Raw genomic sequence first — 16,710 nt, 5'->3', positions numbered from 1 at the left:
CAGCTGTCGTGTAAGACTGCGGCCTCGACAATGAACCTGACGACCGGAAGCCCAGGGCACTGAGTCCCAGCTGGCTGGGGGGGTCATGGGGCCACGGCTCTGAATCTGGGGCCCACCGGCACTGAGTGATGGAGGGCCATGAGCCAAAGTCAAAGTCGGACACACAGTGGCACCAAGCAGAGGCTCTCTCTGGACTTAACCAGGGGTTTGGAAGCAAATGGAAAAGGGAAAGATTATTGCACGTTGTGGTCTGCTGTTATTTAAAGCAACAGCCCCTCTGCCCTCGAAATCACCTCTGGGCTTCCAAAATCACCGCACTCTTGGGGAACCACTGATGGATGTGGACGTACTTAGGGCTTGGGGATGCTGAGTGGCCTGCCCGCTGCCACACAGTGCGAGGGCAGCGTCGGACCACTGAGGCCGGCTGTTCCCGTGGCCCCGAGGGTCTGGAAATGCCCGGGGAGGGACGCAACTCCATTGCTTGCTCAGGAATTCTGTTTCCGGACTTGGCAGATGGCAGGCTTTTCTCTCAGAGACCCTCCCGGGAGTGGGGTGATGCGGCCACCACCCACAAGGGAGATCCACATCCCTCGTAGGTGCCGATTGAGAGCAGGGTTTCTCAACCTTGGCACTAACGGCATTTGAGGCCAGATCCCGTGTCGCTGGGAGGCTGCCCTGGGCACTGCAGGGTGTTCAGCAGCATCCCTGGCCTTGACCCACCGGTGGGTGCCTCCTGGGGGGCAAACACCTCCCCACCCCGTTTGAGAACACTGCTTTTGATGGAATGAATGTGATTTTTAGTCCCTGGGGGAAATTCTAATATTAGTGGGGTTTAAAAAAAAAAAAGTTTTAGAGAAAGGATGAGAAATTTGCGAGTAATATTTATTTATTTAAAAGCTGCCTAAAGACTGACGAGCCCTGGAAAGGGAAAGGTCATTTATTATTTATGTCACTTGAGCCAAACTAAAAGCTAATGGACCCGAGGGCAGAAGGGAGCGGGAGGGGACGTAAGGAGGGAAGGAAAGAATAGCCATTTACTGAGCAGCCACGGGTGCCGGAACCTTGACACCCTTTGTCCCCTTCAACCGTCAAGAGTCCTGCAAGGGAAGGAAGGATCGCAAAGGTCGTGCGCAGGGGACGGCAGAGCTGGGAAGCTCATGCCGCCTTCCGTGAGTGGGGACAGAGGACGAGAGCGTCAGTTCCAGGACCCGGGGTGGGGGTGGGGGGACACTCGGAGCCCAGCTGGCCCAGCCTCCCCAAGCCCCGAGAGTGACAGGACCTGGCCCTCGGCTGACCACGACCGCAGCCCATCCTGTCATCAAGAAGCCAGCGGAGAGACGCCCTGAGCCAACCCTCTTTGTCTCCTCGAAGCTTCCCAAGAGCCCCACGAGGCAGACAGACGCTCTCCTTCCGGGTTCGGGGAGCTGGAAATCAGTGTGCATACCCAGCAGTCACCGCAGCAGGACAGGGGCAATGTCTTCACCCTCTGCTCCGGACTCTGGCTCAACCACAGAGCCCTTCTCTTTATTTAGGCACGGACGGGATGCCGGAGAGCGGCGAGGGAGCAAGGGAGCCAGCAGATGTCTGTCACCGGGTCCCAGGCTCTGCAGAACTGGGATGAGGGCATTTGAGACCACCGGGTCTCTCGCCTGCCTCCCCCTGTCCTTCCAGCCTGACGCCTCCCTGCTTGGCTGCAGAGAAACGGATCAGCCCCTCGAAGCTGAACAGCCGGAGATCACACGCATGTCACTCCTGGGGCCGGGACACGCATCTCCGCGTTTTGAGCCATGCTGGGGTGATAATGCCGGGCTCCCAGAGCAAACGCGACCTTTGCTGGTTTCATTCAATGGCATTCAAGGAGCCGCGGCGTCGTCCCGACTGGCCATCCTGACGCCACGGCGAATGGACGGGGAGCCTCACCACCACCCTCTCCTTCTATGGAAACGAACAGAGGACGGGGGAGGTTTATCACTTCTAGTGGAAATTCTACCCGGGTGGATATTTGCCCCTCCTGAGGCTTCTCTGAGTCCCGGATGCCCAGGCTCACGTCGGCCCCATGGCAAGCTTAGTAAATGTTGGCCGAAAGGGACCCGGACAAAGATGAACACTGCCCCTTTCTGTGATGGAAAAACTTCGCAGCAGAAAAGGCTTTTCACGTGCACAGACCTCTGCCGGGTGCCCCGGGAGGGCGGCTCCCCGTGGAGGCCACCACTCTGCTACAAGGAGCGGCCTTGCCCTCTCCTGGAGCCAGGAAGTCAGGGGGCGTGTTTCCGACAATAACTCCGCTAATTTGCCCAGAGTTCCCTCTACTTGTGTTCCCCGAGAGGAGAGATGCTAGAGTTAAGTCAGAGAAACAGAAGAGTGAACTCGGCTGAACCAAGAAAGGCAGTCCTTGGCAGGAAGTGGCTCCTCTGGCCGACACAAAAGGATTCACCTGGGAAAGGGGCCAGCTCAGGACGATCTTTGCGAGCGGCTCCTTAGCAGGAAGGACCCGTCAGGCCAGCCAGGCGGTGGGGGGTGGGGAGGCCCTCCTACAGGAGCCCCAAGGGTGCAAGGTGACAGGGCCCCTCTCCCCACTCTGCAGACTGTCCAGTAGGGGGCACTGTGGCCTCCACCGAACTCAAATACCTGCCAATCTTCCGGTGGCCGGCTGCCCCAGGCACGCCCTGGGAGCGGAGGCCAGTCTCTAGCCCCGCAGCAGGCTCAGGGTTGTGGCGTCTGCAGGCCTCCCAGGCCAGCCTACCTAGCAGCACTGTGTGACAGCCACTTTCCGCATCCTTAGCGATGACAGCAGCAATCATTACGGCTGCTGTTTACTGAGCACCTACTATGTGCCAGGCATTCTGCGTCACAGCACCCAAACTTCACTGGAACCTTGTGGGTCAAGTGTCACTATCTCCCTTTTACAGATATGAGAAGCAAGGCTCAGAGGCTGTCGGGTCGGTACGCATCAGAGCTGGCTTCCCTATATCCCAGGTCCTGTCATTCCAACACGGCAGCTTCTCCCCTAGGATCCAAGGTTTCCTTGATTGGATCTAGATTCTGGACCCCAGTGGGAAGAGAGCTGGGTCTGAGTCGAAATATGACCTTGGGTGAGCCACTCCCCACCCCTAACTGAGCCCCAAATCCCCCGTTTGTAAAAAAAAAAAAAAAAAAAAGTCACCTCCGAGGGTTGTTGGGAGGCTAGGGGAGGTGATGTCCGGAGGCACAGAGGAAGGCATTAACCTAGCCAGGAAGAATCCAGACGGCTTCCTGGAGGGGGTGATGCCTCGCCTTGGACAGCAGGATCCTCTAGGGTCTGGCCTGGAAAGGCATCGGTTAAGGCTCACAGAACTTGCTTCTCGGGTGAAAGCTCACTGTTTCCCATGTGAAGATGAGTCCTCGAGGGCAGGGTCATGCGACCTGTCGTCCCCAGGAGAGCCCTGAGCACACCTCTGCTCACCGGCTCGGATGTCAGGGGACATCTGGCAAATTCCGGACACAGTTTTGGTTGTCACCGCTGGCAGGTGTGGAGCAGCGTGCTACTCGTCTCCAGGGGGTGGGGGCCAGGGAGGGATGCTGCGGGACATCCCACAATGTACAGGACAGCCCCCCCCCCCAGCACAGAACTATTCGGCCCCAAATGTCAGCCATGCTGCGGGGGAGAAGCCCGTTCTAGCCCAGCTTTCTGCCTCCTAACATTTAACAGATGGGGAAACTGAAGCCCACAAGAGGGAAATGCTGACCCAGCTCCGCTGACCTCACCCCCCCCCGCCCATGTTACAACTCTGAGGGTCTCTCGGTGAGCCCCCGTGTGACCTGGCAACTGCGAGGACAAAACCATGATCGGGCGGCCAGGAGCCTGGCTCCTTATGGGCTGGGCACACATGATCTCAATCCCCACAACAAGCTTGTGAGCGAGGTACGATTATACCAAGCACAGAGAGGGTAGACAACCCGCCCAGTGTCACACAGCTATAGGCAACAGAGCCAGGATCAGAGCCTGGGACTGCGGGGATCCAAGCCCACATTCTTTCTGTTACCTGACCTGCCTCCCGCAAAGCCCCCATCAGAAACACATGCGACCTTGTTTCTGGAAACAAACAGAAGTAGCCTTCCGTGATTTCTATCACCATGGCTCTCATGGTTAGTCGTTATGCTCCAGCGGTGTGGGGGCTTTGCAGTGCTTCTCAGGATCACTGCCCTTCCCCTGGCCTTGGCCAAGCGCCCTGACTTCTCCGAGCCTCAGTTTACCGCCTGGAAACAGCACCTATGCGCGCAGGGCCGCTGCGTGGAATGAGATCACCCAGAGGGGGTCCCTCCCCAGCGGCGGCCTAGCCCGGGTCTGTCCCCTCTCCCCAGCCCTCCTTGGCAATTCCAATTCTAGTTCTAGGGTGACCGGGTAGGCTTTGCATATTTGTGTGGGCGGCTAAGCAGCAGCCCCCGAACAAAGAGTCCTCATAGCACTTTCCGTGGGACCCTCCGCGCTGGCTCAATGGAGCCTGTCGCAGCGCCAGCTCGCATTGTGTATTGTCTGAGACCAGCGCAGCGGCCCAAGGGAGGGTCCTGGGTCAAGGTCACGCGGGGTGAAGGGGGTGGGGGCGCGCACAGCACACAAGCTGCTTCCATCACAGCCTCGACAACGCATAGATTTGTCCCAGGGCCTGGGCCATGGCCGAATCCAGAAAGACAGCCTCCCCGGCACCTTCTCTGTCCCCAAGAAAGGCATCCATTGTGGGCTAACTGCTCTAGGACCTGGGACGGACACCCCAACCCCACCCGGGCAAAACCCCAGATTCCTCAACGAAGCCCTGAACTGAAATGACCCAAAAACCCAAGAAGGGATGAACCCCCAGATGTTGGTCTTTTCCCTGAACCGGAACAACACTTGCGTGCTTTCCAAAATCATTCGCTGGGAACGTTTGTGCATTTGTTTACTCATCTCATAAACATTTCACTGGCCGCTGTCCTATGGGTCAGACACAGTTCGAGGCACTGGGGATACGCCAGGGGTGAGACGTGCCGCCCGTCTCAAGTTGTCACAGCTGCAGAAAACAGACGCGCTGACATCGTCACGAAGCGGTGGCCACGCCCACATTCTTAGCGCCAGCGCGCAATTCCCAGCGCGGCACCGCTTGGTGCGTGGAGATCCTCGACCTGTTCCGCGGTGGAAGGAAGATGGGGCAGCTGGGGGGATGGGGGGAGTGGGGACCCTAAGAGAAGGTGACCAGGGCTGCAGGCGCAGCTCAGTCTGAATCCGCAAACCTGAATTTCACTTACCCGAACTGCAGGAAAGTAAGCAATCTGAGAATAGTTAAGATGTGCAGTTGGGTTTCCCAAGGCCCGGAAGGTGTCCTGAGTAGAATGCCAGGTTGTTCATGAATGAACCCATTAATTCAGTCATCCTTTCATCCAGCTAACGTTTAGGGAGCACCCACCCTAAGCCCAAATGGTCCTTAACCACCTGCCTTTGCAGTTTCCGTATCTTGCGGTTGGTGAGTTCGAGCCCCGCGTCAGGCTCTGCATGGCCAGTGCAAAGCCTGCTTGGGACTCGCTCTCTCTCCCTGTGTCTCTGCCCTTCCCCCCCCCCACCTCCTCTCTCAAAAATAAATAAATGAGCTTTAAAAAAAGTAAAGAAAAGAAAGAGCACGGAGCGAAAACGTCGAGGTTTGGCCTGAGAGGGTCACAGAGCTTTGTGATGGTGCCCGGAGACGCTGAGGACTGGCGTTTCCAAAGTAACGAGTCACGTCTGACATCGGAGAAAGACAGGATCTAACACCGAGCATCTTCCACCCCCACTGGGGCATGTTAGGGGCCCAGGGAATATTCTAGGGGGACCGCCTGGTGAGACAGATGTCATTTTCCAAAGATGGCCGCAGCGGTAGCTCTCATCCACCAGGCTCTTCTGTAGTGTGACTTTTTAGGACCGGGAGTCCTATTCCTCTGAGTCTGGGCAGGCTTGGTGACTTGCTTGACCAATAGAAGTGGCATTGCTGATATTCTGGGACCTCTAGGGCTAGGTCATACTAAGCCGTGCGGTGTGCACTGGGCTCCCTTGGGTTGATCCGGGAACGGTCTCTCTCCGTACCCAGACAGCATGCTGTAAGAAGTGTGCATGAGACCCCATTTGTGGGTGTTCCCGTGGACAGCTCTAGCTCTCTCCCAGCTCATGACCGGGGTGTCACCAAGCTGTGTGAGTCATCTTCGACACTTGAAAGGTAAAACCTTCAGATGATTCCAACCCCGGGGGAATTCCGACACACAAACAGCATTGAAAACCCTAAGCATGAACCAACCAGCTTCGGGCAGACAGATCACCAAGGCTTGAGAGACACTGAAGCATCAGTATTTCAAGCTGGAAGCTGTGGATGGTGTGTTACATACCACACTGGATGGTTCATTACACACAGCAGTGGATAACCACAACACCTATGGGGAGCTTTCAAGGCTCTTTGTTTAAAGAAAACTGGGGAGGGCGCCCGGGTGGCTCAGTCGGTTGAGCGTCCGACTTCGGCTCAGGTCATAATCTCACGGTTCGTGGGTTTGAGCCCCACATCGGGGCTCTGTACCGACGGCTCGGAGCCTGGAGCCTGCTTCCGATTCTGGGTCTCCCTCTTTTTCTCTGCCCCTCCCCTGCTCACGCTGTCTCTCTGTCTCTCAAAAATAAATAAATAAATGTAAAAAAAAAATAAAAAAATAAAAGAAATAATCAGAGCCCCTCCTCTGGGCTCCCCGGCCTCCCAGTGTGATCACAAGCAGAGTATCTTGAACCGAAATCACTTGTCTGTCCCACTAGACTGTGAGATCCGAGAGGGAAGAGAATATGTTAGGATTCTGGGGTTGCTAACAACAGAAACAAACACTGGTTTACCTAAGCAAAACACAGAATTGATCTGGAGACTTTGGAGGAGCTTGAAGAATTCCAATAAAAATTAGAGAGTAGATTCACAAAGGAGGGAGGAACTCTAGGGATCCAGGTATCGGGGACACAGGTAGAGTCTTTTGAGGTGTTAGGCCTACAAATAACACACCACTCTGCCATTTCATGTCACTCTGCTTGAGATTCAAATTCCAGGGGGACATTCTTGGGCCACGGAAGGACAGCCCCACCAAGGCTGTGTCCATGGGGTGGGACCGTCCCCTAAACAAAACCAAGGCAGTGGCGCCAAAAGAATGGGGAGTGGGTCCCGAGCAGGCAAAGCTGGGCTATCGCATTTAGCTTCGCAACCCCCGTGCCTCGTTCGACGTCTGGCCCATAGTAGGTGCTCAAGAAATACTTGTTTAACGATCGAACAGTCGCGAGAATAAGGGTGCATGAATGCATGCAGGAGTGAACGAACGAGTGAATGAATGACTGGACAATGACTGGGCAGCGTGTCAGCCTCTGGAGACACCTGCCACGGACCATAGCATTTGAACCCTCCTCCACCCAGACAGCTCTTCTTTTCTCAACAGTTTCTGAGCCTGGATTCTAGAGTGCACAGACTTTTAACCCCCTCATCCTGTCCGAGAACGTGGTACACGTCGAACAGGGCTCGTGATCATTCCTGAAAGCGCTCTGGGAGCAGGGACTCCCTAGCCCTGCTCGATTTCAATTAAGATTTCAGGGGCAGGTGATGAAGGAGGCAGGTGTGAGGGGGAGTTGGCTCTGAGGCCAGAAGCTGGGAAGTCTGGTGTTTTCCTTTGCTGAGTCGACTAGCTGTTTAGCAGAAGGCAGCTGGACAAAGCCCAGCCTGCTGGAGGACACGCTTCACCTAAGGCAGGTGAGTCTTCCCCACATGTGCCCAGAAGCTGCCTATAAAGGATGTTAGCTCCTGGTGCCCCAGCCCTTGCACAATCTGCTGAGAGTATATGGTTGGACTCGACCAAACCCTTTAATGAGATTCCGCTGCTTTGCCCGTTTGGCCCGCGCTTAGCCGTTCCTCCTGAGCATATAACGCGAAGTAGAAGAGGTTAAGTGTTTGCAATACGGGGTATAATCTTGGCTGCCTTTACGATCCACGAGGACATACACAACTGAAGAAAACTTAGAAAGCAGATTGGCTCAGGGGCACCTGGGTGGCTCGGTCGGTTAAGCGTCCGACTCTTGGTGTCGGCTCAGGTCATGATCTCCCGAACCGTGAGATCGAGCCCCACGTTGGGCTCTGCACTGACGGTGTGGAGCCTGCTTGGGATTCTCTCTCTCTCCCTCTCTCTTCCCCTCCCCTGCCTGCTCTCTCTCTGTCTCAAAATAAATAAATAAACATCTAAAAAAAAGCAAATTGGCTCAGATTGTGTTGAAACGTAGAAACATCCTAACTTAATTCTCTGGTGGTACCTTAGGTCGACAGCTGCTCTCCAGACAGTAAAGAATAGAGACGGGGAGTGAAGGTCATTGGCGCTAAGTACCTTCAATGTGTCAGAGGCAGTGCAAGGGCCTTACAACCGTACTGTGCCCTCTTATCCCTGCCACAAACTCGAGACTCATATCCACCCCGTTTTTCAGGGGTAAAGTGATCGCCTGCGAGGCGAGCACCCAAGGTTGTGAAACCGCTAAGGGGCTGGGACGTAGGTCAAGTCAGACTGTGACCCACCTCGATTCCGTGGAATCACGTGGCCTCGCAAGGAGTCAGCAAAGGAGGCTTTTGAGCTGAGACTCAGAGACTTTACTCACGAGTGAGCCTGCGACCACTGCTTAGTCTTGTTTTTATGCAACTCCCCCAAGTGTGATCATCTGATCGCCCGGTTCACAGACAACTTAGACGCAGCAAACAGGAAGTGGGAGGGAAGGCTCCAGGAGGAGGTGCGCTGATAATGACCAACAGTGAGACAGTGCACGGGGAGATCGCTTACATCAGATTGACCCTCCTGATTATAACAGTTAACATCTCGGGCCCACACGTTGTTTTTCCAAGTATTGATTGATTGATTTGGAGAGAGAGAGAGTGTATGCATGCACAAGTGGGGAAGGACAGAGAGAAAGAGAGAGAGAATCCCAAGCAGACTCTGCATTGTCAGCATGGAGCCCAATGTGGGGCTCAAACTCATGAACTGAGATCATGACCCGAACCGATATCAAGAATCAGATGCTTAACCAACTACGCCACCCAGGCGCCCCATGGACAACACGTTTTTAAAAACCACTTGAAGGCTCTGGAAAGCGATCGAAAATGGGACGACACCCAACTCTCGAAAAAATAGGAAACGTCATTTTATTGATCTTCTCAAGGAAAAAGCTTTTGATTTCATTCTCCCTTCAGTTTTCAATTTCGCTTATTTCTAATTTATTTCATTATTTCTTTGTTTCTGGCTTTGGGCTTGATTGGTTCTCCCTGTTCTTTGTTCGGGTGAGAGCCTAGGTCTCTGCTTTGAGAACTTTCTTCTTTTCTAGCGGCAACTGTAGCTATAAATTTCCCCCTAAACACCGCTTTAGCTGCGTCTTACGAAAGTTTCTGTGTTGTGTTTTTATTTTCATTCGGTTCCTGGTTTTCCCTTTTGAGTTCCCCTTTGGCCTGTGGGCTAGTGAGAAGTGCATCATTTAGTTTCTGATGTTGTGGGATTTTCCAGACATCTTCTGGGTATTTCCAGTTTAATCCCATTTAATTGCCCCAGTACAGAATCCATAGACATGAATTGAGACTTGGTCTGTAACCCGGTGTGGTCTGCCTTGGCATGCGTCCTGCGTGCATTTGAAAGGGGCGTGTAGTCTTCCATCCACGAGTGAAGCCTTCTAGAAACGTGAAGTATGCCATGCCGGCTGATGGTGTCCTACTTGCTTTTTGTTCCTTCTTCCTCTTTTTCTGCCTTCTTTTGGATTGTGTTTTTAGGATTCCATTTTATATCTTTTGTTGGTTTCTTAGCTATAGCTCTTTGTTTGCTTTCGTGGTTGATTTCGGGCGGTAGTACACGTCTGACTTATCACAGGCTCCCTTCACATGATATTATATTGCTTCACATATTCTATGAGACCCATAGAGCAGTGAACGTCCATTTCCTCTCTCCTGGCCTTTGTGTGCTAATGTGTCAGACGTTTTTACTTCTATGCGTGTTATAAACCACATACCATAGTGTTAGTATTTTTACTTTAAGCAATTATCTTTTTATGAAAAGTAAGCTCCACGCTCAATGTGGGGTTTGAACTCATGATCCTGAGATCAAGAGTCACATGCTCTACTGACTGAGCCAGGCAGGTTCTCCACAGTCAATCATCTTCTTTTAAAAAATTATTTTAATGTTTATTTATTTTTGAGACACACACACACACACACACAATGTGAGCAGGGGAGGGGCAGAGGGAGAGGGAGACACAGATTATGAAGCAGGCTCCAGGCTCTGAGCTGCCGGCACAGAGCCCAAGGCAGGGGTCGAACCCACAAACCGGGAGACCATGACCTGAGCCAAAGTCAGATGCTTAATCGACTGAGCCACCCAGGTGCCCCAGTCAATTATCTTTTAAAGGGATTTTTCAGAGAACAAATAATTGCAAAATTTGTATGGAACCACAAAAGACCCTGAGCAGCCAAAGTAATCCTGAAACAGAAAAGGGAAGCTGGAGGCATCATGACTCCAGACTTCAAGCTGTTTTACGAAGCTGGAGGCTTCAAGACAGGATGGTCTGATTTTCACAAAATCAGACACAGAGATCAATGGAACAGAATGGAACACCCAGAAATGAACCCACAGCTGTGTATGGTCAGCTAATCTTCGACAAAGCAGGAAAAATGTCCAATGGAAAAAAGACAGTCTCTTCAACACATGGTGTTGGGAAAACTGGACAGAAACATGCGGAAGAGTGAACCTGGACCACTTGCTTACCCCATACGCAAAAATAAATTCAAAATGGATGAAAGACCTAAACGTGAGACAGGAAACCATCAAAATCCTGAAGGAGAAAACAGGGAGCAACCTCTTTGACTTTGGCCCAAGCAACTTTTTACTAGACACATCGCTGGGGGCAAAGGAAACAAAAGCAAAACTGAACTGTTGAGACTTCATCAAGATAAAAACTTCCGCATGGCAAGGCGAAACTGTCAACAAAACTAAAAGGCGGCCTACGGAATGAGAAAAGGTATTTGCTAATGACCTCTATGATAAAGAATTAGTATCTGAAATCTATAAAGAATTTATCAAACTCAACACCCAGAAAAGAAATAATCCAGTTAAGAAATGGGCAGAGAACATGAATAGACATTTTTCCTAAGAAGACATCCAGATGGCCAGCGGACACATAAAAAGATGCTCAACATCACTCATCATCAGGGAAATACAAGTCAAAACCACACTCAGATACCACCTCACACCTCGGAATGACTAAAATTAACAGCACAAGAAATAACAGGTGTTGGCGAGAAGGTGGAGAAAGGGGACCCCTCTTGCACTCTTGGTAGGAATGCAAACTGATGCAGCCACTCTTGGAAAAGAGTACGGAGGTTCCTCAAAAAGTGAAAAATAAAACTATCCTACCATTCAGCAATTGCAACACTTGGTATTTACCCAAAGGTCACAAAAATATAGAATCAAAAGGGTACACGCACCCAGATGTTTACGGCAGCATTATCAACACTAGCCAAACTACGGAAAGAGTCCGAGTGATTTCACTTGTATGCGGAGCTTAAGAAACAGACGAACACACGGGAGGGGAAAAAAGAAAAAAGAGAGAGGGAAACAAACCATAAGAGACTCTTTACCATAGAGAACAAACAGAGGGTTGCTGGAGGGAGGGGGGTGGGGGATGGGCTAGGTGGGGGATGGCAATTAAGGGGGGAGCCCTTATAATGATGAGCACTTTGTGTCGTATGTAAGTGATGAATCACTGAATTCTACTCCTGAAACCAATATTGCCCTGTATGTTAAAAAATAAAATAAAATAAAGGAATTCCTCAAAAGAAAAAAAAATTACAATCACCCATGTATTTATCATTTCTGGTGTTCTTCATTCCTTTAATACTGACTATACCAAGCATGGCCAAGGGTTCAGAGCAACAGGAACCTTCATGCACGGTGGGTGGGACTATAAAAGGGTATAACCATTTTGGAACCACACTTTGGTGGTTTCAAGCTAAACACATACCTGTGTGTGATCCAGCCATTCTCCCAGGAATTTATGCAAGAGAAACGCAAGCCTACTTCCACACAAAGACCGATACATGAATGCTCACAGCAGGGTTTTTTGGTTTTTTGTTTCTTTGTAATAGCCAATACCTGAAAACAACTCGTGTCCATCGTAGATGAATGGATAAGCGAACTGTGGCGTATCCATATAGCAGAATACTACGCAGCAATAAAAAAGAATGTACCCTTGCCCCCCTGCAACAGCATGGGTGAAGTGCAAACTAATCATGCCACAAGAAAGATCCAGAAAGAAAAAAACACCGCCCAATTCCGATTATATAAGATGCTAGAAAATGCAAACTAATCCGTAGTGACAGAAAGCAGGTCAGTGGCTACCTGGGGATGGAGGGCATGATATGGGAATGTGTTTCAAAGAAACACAAAGAAACTTTTGGGGCAATGAATAAATCCATTTTCTTTTTTCTTTCTTTTTTTTTTTTAATTTTTTTCAACTTTTTTTTTAATTTATTTTTGGGACAGAGAGAGACAGAGCATGAACGGGGGAGGGGCAGAGAGAGAGGGAGACACAGAATCGGAAACAGGCTCCAGGCTCCGAGCCATCAGCCCAGAGCCCGACGCGGGGCTCGAACTCCCAGACCGCGAGATCGTGACCTGGCTGAAGTCGGACGCTTAACCGACTGCGCCACCCAGGAGCCCCTAAATCCATTTTCTTTTTTTTATTTTTTTTTTAACAATTTTTTTTTCAACGTTTATTTATTTTTGGGACAGAGAGAGACAGAGCATGAACGGGGGAGCGGCAGAGAGAGAGGGAGACACAGAATCGGAAACAGGCTCCAGGCTCTGAGCCATCAGCCCAGAGCCTGACGCGGGGCTCGAACTCCCGGACTGCGAGATCATGACCTGGCTGAAGTCGGACGCTTAACCGACTGTGCCACCCAGGCGCCCCCTATCTAAATCCATTTTCTTAACTGCAGTGACGGTTTTAGGGTTGTTACTTATGTCAAAATTCTTCAAAGTGTACACTTTAGATATGCGTAATTTATTATATGTCACCTACACATCAATAAAGCTGTAAAAATTTATTGAACGGGCTTAAAGCAGGTTAGACATAACAGAAAAAATGACCAGTGAACTTGAAGAAAACAATAGAAACGATTCAGACTGGATGAATAGTCACTGGGACCTATCCTGCAGGTTACCGTATGTTCAACCAGAGTCTCTTAAGAAGAGGGAGGTAAGGGGACAGAAAAAAAATACAAGGAGAAACAATGGCCACATTTTTTTTTCTTCTCCAATTGCCAATAAACTACAAGTCCCGAAAAGGTCAACAAACCCCAAGCAAGAAAAAGGTGAAGACGTCCACATCACGATCAAAATGTCTGAAAATGAAAGCTAGACAAACACTTAAAAGCCTCCGGGATTAAAAAGAAGATACATTAAGCACAGGGCAACACTAATGGGAGTGACAGCTGCCTTCTCAATCAAAAAGGGACAGAAGACAATGGATTTTCAGCTTTACAAGTGTGAAGGAAGATATCTGCCGACCTAGAATTTTGCAGCCGGTAAAAGTTTTCTTCAAAAATCTAGGGAAACGGGGGCACCTCGGTGGACACAACAGTCGGTTGAGTGTCCAACTCTCGATCTCGGCTCAGGTCATGATCTTCTGGTTCGTGGAATTGAACCCTGCACTGGGCTCTGGGCCGGCAGTGCAGAGCCTGCTTGGGATTCTCTCTCTCCCTGTCTCTCTCTGCCTTCCCCTGCTCGTGCTCTGTCTCTCTCTCTCTCAAAATCAATATATATATTTTTAAAATGCACGGAAATTAAGACACCCTCAGATACACAAGAGCCGAGAGAATTCACTGCTGGAAGACCCACACCTCACAAAGAGTCTTAAAGTATGTTTTTCAGGCTAACGAGAACTGATACAGATAGAGATACAAATCTCAAGGAAGGAAAGAGGAATACTAACAATGTTAAGTATGAAGGTAAATAGAAGGACTATTTTTCTTAATGTCTTTAAAAGACGCTTAAGCACACAAGGCAAACACATCTTAAGTGTATTGTAGGGTTTATAACTTGTGAAGAAGTAAACTATACGACAGGACTATAACTTGTGAAGAAGTAAACTATACGACAAAGGACGGGAGAAAAGTAAACAGATTTCCGCCATTCATTGTAGTTCTTGTGTTTTACGTGAAATGGTGTAATGTTAATTCAGGCTGAGCCATGATAAATTCAGAGTTTGTGTAATAATACCTGAAGTACCCACTAAGAACTGAGACAAATACTAAAATGTCAATAGACGAGGGGGAGACGGAACACTGAAAAATATTCTGTGATCTCAAAAGAAAAGTCAAAATGAGAAATAAAGAAACAGAGGGAAAAAGACAAAAAAAAAAAAAACCCAAAGAACAAAAAATAAAATACAACAAGTAGAAAATGAAAGCCTACACCCGACCATATCAGTAATGCCTTTGCAGGTAAAATAAACACTTCAACCGAGAGATAGAGTTGTCAGACTGGATCAAAGAGTAAACAATGAAAAATTAAAGCAAGACCCAACTCTGCGTTGTTGACAAAAGAGAACTCTCAACATAAAGAAGGAAGATGATGTGAAATTCAAATGATCGAAAAAATGCATAACAGGGAAACACTAAGCATAAAAAAGCTATTGTCAATATACTAATATCAGACAGCATAGAGTTCAAGTCAAGGTATATTGCCAAAGACAAGGAGGAACATTGCATAATGTTAGGAGGATCCATTCATTTTTTAAAAATCATAATAACCTTAAAAATATACGTATGAATAATAGAGCTTCAATACAGGTAAAGCAAAAATTCACAGAATTAAAGGGAGAAATAAGCAAATTCACAATCACAGTTGAAGATTTGGACAATCACTCCATCAACAACTGATAGAACCAGGGCCAGGATAAGTATAAGGCAAGTGAGGTGCTCACCCTGGGTACAAAATGTAAAGCTTCACCAACAAACTCTGCAATCAAGATCATTAATATTTTAAAGCAATAAATTGCCTTATTTAAAAAAAAAAAGTAAAACTTTAAATTTAAAAAAAATCACAGTTAATGCAAAAAATCCATGAAGATCCAAACACCCAAATTTTAAATAAAGACAGGATCAGTATTTCTGATTTTCCTTTTTAAAAAAAAATTTTTTTTTTCAACGTTTATTCATTTTTGGGACAGAGAGAGACAGAGCATGAACGGGGGAGGGGCAGAGAGAGAGGGAGACACAGAATCGGAAACAGGCTCCAGGCTCCGAGCCATCAGCCCAGAGCCCGACGCGGGGCTCGAACTCCCGGACCGCGAGATCGTGACCTGGCTGAAGTCGGACGCTCAACCGACTGCGCCACCCAGGCGCCCCTCTGATTTTTCCTTTTACCTCAGGCTCTAGTATGGATCAGAGCAGCAGCAATACTGATCCTTCTTTAGTTAACCTTTTGTTTTTTTTATTTTCTTCAGCACTTCTACCCATGAGTCACAGAAGAAATCACAAAGGGAATAAGAAAATATTTCAACCTGAATCATAATGAAAAGGTAACAAGAGGACATATGTAGAATGCAGGTAAAACACTTCCTGTAGGGACAGGTGTACCTTTAAATGTTTATACTTTAAAAAGAATAAAGTTTTAAAGTTTGTGATCTAAGCTTGTTAAAAGTTAGAAAAAAAAAAAGGAGCAGACTGAACTTGAACAAAGTTCATTATAAAAAGATGCACAGAAATCAGCGAAACCAAAAGCAAACAGTTGCAAATATCAGGCAGGTCAAAAGGTGTTTCTTTGAAAAGATGAAGAGAACATATACATCCCCAGCTGGATTGACAAAGAAAAGAAAGTGGGGGAAAAAACAACACAGCTTATCAGGAATGAAAGATGGATCATTGCTGCACATGCTACAAAGATTCAATGGATAATAATGAATAAATTTATGCTGATCGATGTATTTGACAACTTGGATAAAATGGACAGATTACTTGGAAAGCACCACCTATTAAAACTGACTCAAGAGGAAATAGACAACCTAAAAGTTTTGGGTCCTGCTTACAGACACAGCTACCTTTCCCTCCTGCTCCAGATAATTTTTCCAGCCCCTGCACATCTTACATCTCAGGGTGCCAGTGGCACCCAGCCCCTCTCCTGGGGGACATAGTAAGTATTGTTATTGATTGCTATATTTTATTTTATAGCTTTGTGTCATCTAATACATATTCATTCTTTTATTGATTCAGCAAAGGCTTACTGAGCACCTACTAGGTGTGAGGGCGCTGTATGAGATATTAGGGATACAACAGCTAACTATATTGATTAATGGTTAGCTAAACTTGTGTTCATTGTTACTAAAATGGGGCCTCGGATCCTTGGTGAGGGACATAGCCCATCATTATGACACCATTTACACGGAAAAATGAGATTTGTTTGATGTTACTTCAGTGCAGTATCTTTGCATTGGAAATCAAATTTATTACAAACTTCAGGGTTGTCTGTATTTTGCTGAGGAGGTAGGGACATGTATAATATGATTTAGAAAGCTTTTTCACCAGGGGTGACTGGGTGGTTCAGTCGGTTGAGCCTCTGACTTCGGCTCAGGTCAGGATCTCACGGTCCGTGAGTTCGAGCCCCGCGTCGGGCTCTGTGCTGATGGCTCAGAGCCTGGAGCCC

The sequence above is a fragment of the Felis catus genome, chromosome B3, assembly GCF_018350175.1.
Source record: "Felis catus isolate Fca126 chromosome B3, F.catus_Fca126_mat1.0, whole genome shotgun sequence".
Taxonomy (NCBI): domain Eukaryota; kingdom Metazoa; phylum Chordata; class Mammalia; order Carnivora; family Felidae; genus Felis; species Felis catus.
The sequence above is the reverse complement of the archived record's forward strand: the minus strand, read 5'-3'. Positions refer to the sequence as shown.